The sequence below is a fragment of the Spea bombifrons genome, chromosome 13 (genome assembly GCF_027358695.1).
Source record: "Spea bombifrons isolate aSpeBom1 chromosome 13, aSpeBom1.2.pri, whole genome shotgun sequence".
Classification (NCBI taxonomy): Eukaryota; Metazoa; Chordata; class Amphibia; order Anura; family Pelobatidae; genus Spea; species Spea bombifrons.
In genome coordinates, this window is record NC_071099.1 from 8,086,557 (window position 1) to 8,092,179 (window position 5,623).

A 5,623-nucleotide genomic window follows, 5' to 3' on the forward strand; every position below is an offset into this window, starting at 1 on the left:
AACTACCGAGGTACCAGAGGAGAGTGAGACTGAGAGACCAAGTCCAACTGGTTTAGAGGACTTAGGCTCCGATCTTCCTGCTAGTAGTAGTAGTAGTAGTAGTAGTAGTCAAAATCAGGTAGCTAATCAAAAACTTGACTATGAGCCTGAGAAAGAAGAGGACATGTTTCTGAAGCACAAATTACCGTATTTGCTCGATTATAAGACAAGGTTTTATGTTCTGAAAAATAACCATCATCTTATATTCTTAGTCGTCTTCTAATCAGACCTCAAATAGAGGTCTGACTACAAGACAAAGATCCAGATCCCCCGCAGTGCTGCAGGGGACCTGGATCCTCCTCTCCGGCAGCTAGTGGAGACAACCTCCGCTGCTGCCGGCACTTCCTCTGGGGCTTCTATGACGGAGCGCCGGCATCACATGACCTTCCAGTGCTCATTCATAGAAGCCCCGGCGGAAGTGCCGGCAGCTTCAGCAGAGGTTGTCTGCGCACATCGCACAGACCTCCACCAGCTGCCCCACTACACACCAAGGAATCTGGAGCACGGGATGAAGTCTAGGGAAGCACTGGTAAGTCGGGGAGGGTAAGAATGGCATATGGGGGAGTATAAGGGCTTTCTAGAGGCCGAGTGGCATATAGGGGTTAAAAGGAATATCAGAGAGGCAGAGTGGCATATAGGGGGCTAAAGGGAATATCAGGGAGGCAGACTGGCATATAGGAGGTTAAAAGGAATATCAGGGAGGCAGAGTGGCATATAGGGGTTTAAAAGGAATATCCAGGAGGCAGAGTGGCATATAGGGGGTATAAGGCATAACTGGGGCCAGGTTGGCATATAAAGGAAATAAAAACAAAAATGCATTGTTCTCAATCATAGTTTTTATTAAATATGAAAAAATAGTTTACATGTGAATTAATATTTACTAATAAAACTTTTTGGGGGATTTTTCCCTTTTTTTATAAATTCAAATTTTAGGGGGTCATCTTATAATCGGGCAAATAAAGTACTAGTGCACAATTTTGCCTTCTCCCTCCACTTTCTCCGCTACTACTATCATCATCATCACCACCATCTTGTAGAAGTAAAAGAAAATTAGCAGTCCCACTACCATTTCCATGTCCAGTACTCCTGCTTGCACTGGCACAGTTGCCACTACCAGTACTGTAACTATGCCAACAAGAACAACCACAACCACTGTTACTCCTAGTAGTATTAGCCAAAGTAGCAGTGTAAAGAGTGAAACTATTAATGTGCCCGAGGCCGTATGGGAAAGTATGCGGTCTGAGATACGGGAGATGCTCGATCTAGGAGTTATGGAGCCCTCTAACAGCCCCTGGGCTTACCCGGTAGTGCTAGTGCCGAAGCGGGCCTCCGGGACTTTGCTTGCGCATACCTTGATGACATTGCGATATACAGCAACACCTGAGACGAACACCTCGTTCACCTGGGAGTTGTACTAGACCACATCAGGGCTGCGGGTCTAACCCTGAAGCCAGACAAGTGTACGATAGGGGTTTCTGAAGGTCTTCCCATATACTGTCTATGACAAGATAAGAGTATGTGGTGGAACTCAACTTTAGGCAATCCACAGTCCTGCACCAGAGCACAACATTGATAATGCATCTCCATTGAATAGGGAGAATTGGACAATGATCGCTCAGCTCGTGGCAGTCGTTAAACCATTCAGAGAGCACTGCCAGTCTTGCCCAGGTAATCCCATCTAGGCAGCAAGATGGATGTGTTTCTTGTAAACCATAAAGTTGTTCAAGATGGCCCTCTACATCCTGATGTCAGAAAGCTGAAGGATTATCTTAAAGTTCAACTTCGGGAACGAATGGTCAAATGTCCCCAAATGATGCTAGAGTGCCATTGTGATTCAAGAATTAAGGGAAAGTTAGCACTTAAATTTAATCTTCTTATTACCTACCGGGATCTGCTGATTCAAAGGGTACGTGACTGCCAGCAGAAAAGGGGGATGTTGTCCAAAGAGTGACAAGTACAGCAGGAGGATGAGATGACGTTGTTGTTTGCTACTCCTAGCAGCAGCGTCAGCAGCAGTGTCACACGCGGCAGAACATAGCTGAGTGGAGGTGCTTGGAAGTATAGTCGGACTGACTCTCCTCCTGCAGAAAGCTAGCAGCAGAAAGGAGAGTAGTGCTGGTGAAATGGTCAGACTTTACCTCTGTGAATTTCCTTTGGTGCTTAATGTTGACCCTCTAAGCTACTGTGATGAAAAGAGTGTGTGGCCTGCACTCTCATGGGTTGTGCAGCAGCTGCTATTGCCTTTCTTAAAATCAATTTGCCCAATCTGGGGTACCCAGCTCTTAACTTGGAGAGTTAGTTTTCCCAAAAGTAACTCAAAAAAGGTAACGGTAGTAGTTCTCCCCTCTGACTGCATCTTTTTGGCTGCTACCACCAGCAGGGGAGCCAGCTAACATTAGGGCTTAGTGTTTCAGCTCTAGAAGTCCACTTCCAAACCTCATAGACACAGTATTTGGATGTTTTGCCCTGGGGATGAAACAGGTTAGTGGGTCGCCAATTTCCCACCTACTTCCCTTTACCAGTTTCATCTACATTTTAATTTACTTTCTTTGCAAATCTTGCTTTTTCCTATTTTTTTCCTTTCATCTCCCTTTTCCTTATGGTTCAATCAAACAAAAACACACTCACACAAAAACAACACACAATGACCTTTCCTGTGATTTGCCCTTTCTGGTTATACACTCACTACACACACATTCTCACTAAATAAATACATCACAAATAATATGCACAGTGGTACATGCACACAAACACACTCTCACAGATAACATCGCACTCACTAATACATGCTCACACGCTAATACACACTATAACATCTCACACCCAACACATCATGATAAAACATAACTTAACCCAGTCCCTATCCTAATAGTAATAAATATAATAAGTTAATAATAAATAACCCCCTGTCAATGCTGAGTCCTAAAACAATAATCAGGCAGGCAGACAAGTAACAAAATATTTATTATTTAATTTATAAAATATGAAGTTATTCTTAATTATTAGGTTATAAACTTATAGGTTAAGCTTAAGGGTAGTAGTGGACTAGTTAATCTTTATTAGGTGATATGAAAGCATTGATTTGATTTAATAACACCTTCTAAAAATTAAGATAATTTAACCAGCCCACTACTAACCTTTAACCTTATAACTGTAATCTAATTTTGAACCTCGTTCTTCCATCCATTGGTCTCAAATTCCCTATTCAACGTTGCCTACATGTATATTTCTTGTTTCCATGGCAACTGGATGGACAAATGTGATTTGTGAAACTCTTGGATGAATTTCATCCAAACGCAGCGGTGGTTGAATCACGTCAAATACGGAGATTTTTTATTTTTTTACCCAAAAAACTAACACAAATTTTATGCCGGCGCCCAAGTCTACTAATTACTAACTAAAAATACATAAATAATGAAATACATTTTGTACTCAAAATATATACATATATATTCTGACTTTTCTCTTTGTTACTTTTTGGTTTACTTACTGGCTAAAAAAGAGGTACAAGCTGGAAAGCCTTCCATTTGATTAAAATATTTATATACAGTCCAACACCGGAAATAGGTCTTAAACCATGTCCACGCAGCCCTGCCCAGTCCAGACAGTCCGGCGCCACACTTAGGCCACCGAGCCCCACAATGCCCGTACACCCTTAAACCGTCGTTTTCGTGGTGATCCTGAAGGAGCGGCGGCGATCCCGGAGTACCGATGGATAGCTCTGAGGATAACCTGTCCAAAAAGCAACTTGATCGGTTGCAGTGCAAAGTTCTGCCGGGATGAGCCGTGAGGCAGCTGGGTGCGGTTTCCGTAACCGATCTCCCCCGCTCTCCTGAATGTCCCGTCGGCCTGGAATCCACAGGCGGCTCCTTCTCCGGACCACCCCTGGTCAGCACCCCCACCACTCGTGGGGTATCTCCATATGATAGTGCTGTGGTCGGGTTATACAGGGTTAAAAGTCTGGGGGCAGGACATGTGGCACATGGATAGGGTAGGACATGAAGGAGAACAAAGTAAACACAAATAAACACCACATATATGGGGAAAGTACATAAATCCACTTATTACTTTATGGCTTGCCCCTTGAGAACCCAAAATCCATGTTATATTGCTTCTTTTTTCTCTGATCGTATCTGTTTTGGATGTAAAATTTAATTACGGTCTTTTTGCCTGATTCACTATTTTCCCATTGTGTTTCTTCTCAATAAAGGATTGTTTGATTTTGTACCCAGTATAACTAGCACAAGTAGGGTTTTTTGTTCATAAAAGTAAGACATTATTTTCTATGAATACATTCCAAAAAGGCAAAAAAAATATTTAAACCAACATTTTTCACACTTTTACAGTTGTGCTTCCCTTGGAGAATGCGTAATATACGTACCATTTTTTAAAGAAAACATCAGTGAGCTCACATTTCTTTTATTTCTTCTGGGATTCATATTTAACTGAAGGTTCTAACAGAATGGCACAATCACAAAACAAAACATGGCAACAAAAGAAAAATAATAAAATGAACCCTGTTCAATAGTCTGCATACCCTTGTTCTTTACCCTTTGCAGTCCAATAACTTTTCACTTAGTGCGCCAAGCAGGTCCAATATTTTCGGGGGGAAAACACATCCTTTTGATTTTAATACAAAAGTTATATTTTCTTATAACTACAAAGCAATTAATAAATACTATTCTTAAACCATATATTAGTCTCAAAATGTTTTTCATTGTATGAAACTTTTTATAATCTTCATCACTAAAATCACATTCAGAATCACTCTGTACTAATATGGCTAATCCTTATCATAGCGACATCTAGTGGTAACTAGGAAATCCAGCATTGAACCACAAGCTGTAACATGTATTGTCGGATATATGCCAACAAAGGACTGCAAAGGGTTAATACTGTGTATTGCCCACTTTAGCATCAATTAGAGCGTACAGTCTTTTGTACTATGATAGAAAGAATGTTTTCCTTATTAATTGATTACACAAATGATTGTGGCACTCTAAGGATTTTATCATAGGGGTCTTGCAGTTTCATGGTTTTAAATATTTCTTATATCTTTATATACTGTGATATCTTTCTAAATAAACATTTTTTTATGTAGATTTATAATTTATAATTTATATATATATATATATATATATATATATATACTTTTTTTATATAGCGTGATATTTTGATAATCATGAGGTGCATACACTAATTGTATATATTGAGATGAGATGTATGTTTTGACTGTATTTTATAATATTAATCATTGTATATGCATTTTATAAACCCATGATCCCCAGAGTGATACCATGAAGGGTGAATTTGGTGGTACCTCAGGCACAGATTCATGTTCGTTGGTGATTCCTGGGAGGACTTCTAAAAGCTGTCATGCATTTAGAATACAGGAAACAGGAATTGTTGGCTGTATATATATTTGGGACTAGCACTGTCACGCAAAAACGTCCAGATCTATGATCACTTTCTTTGCTTAAATTGTGTTGCTGTAATGCCTTGATGTCAAGGCATTCAGCACAACCGAGATCGGCATCAGGGGCCATAAAACTTCAATGGTGTCACGGAAATGCCTCGATCACGA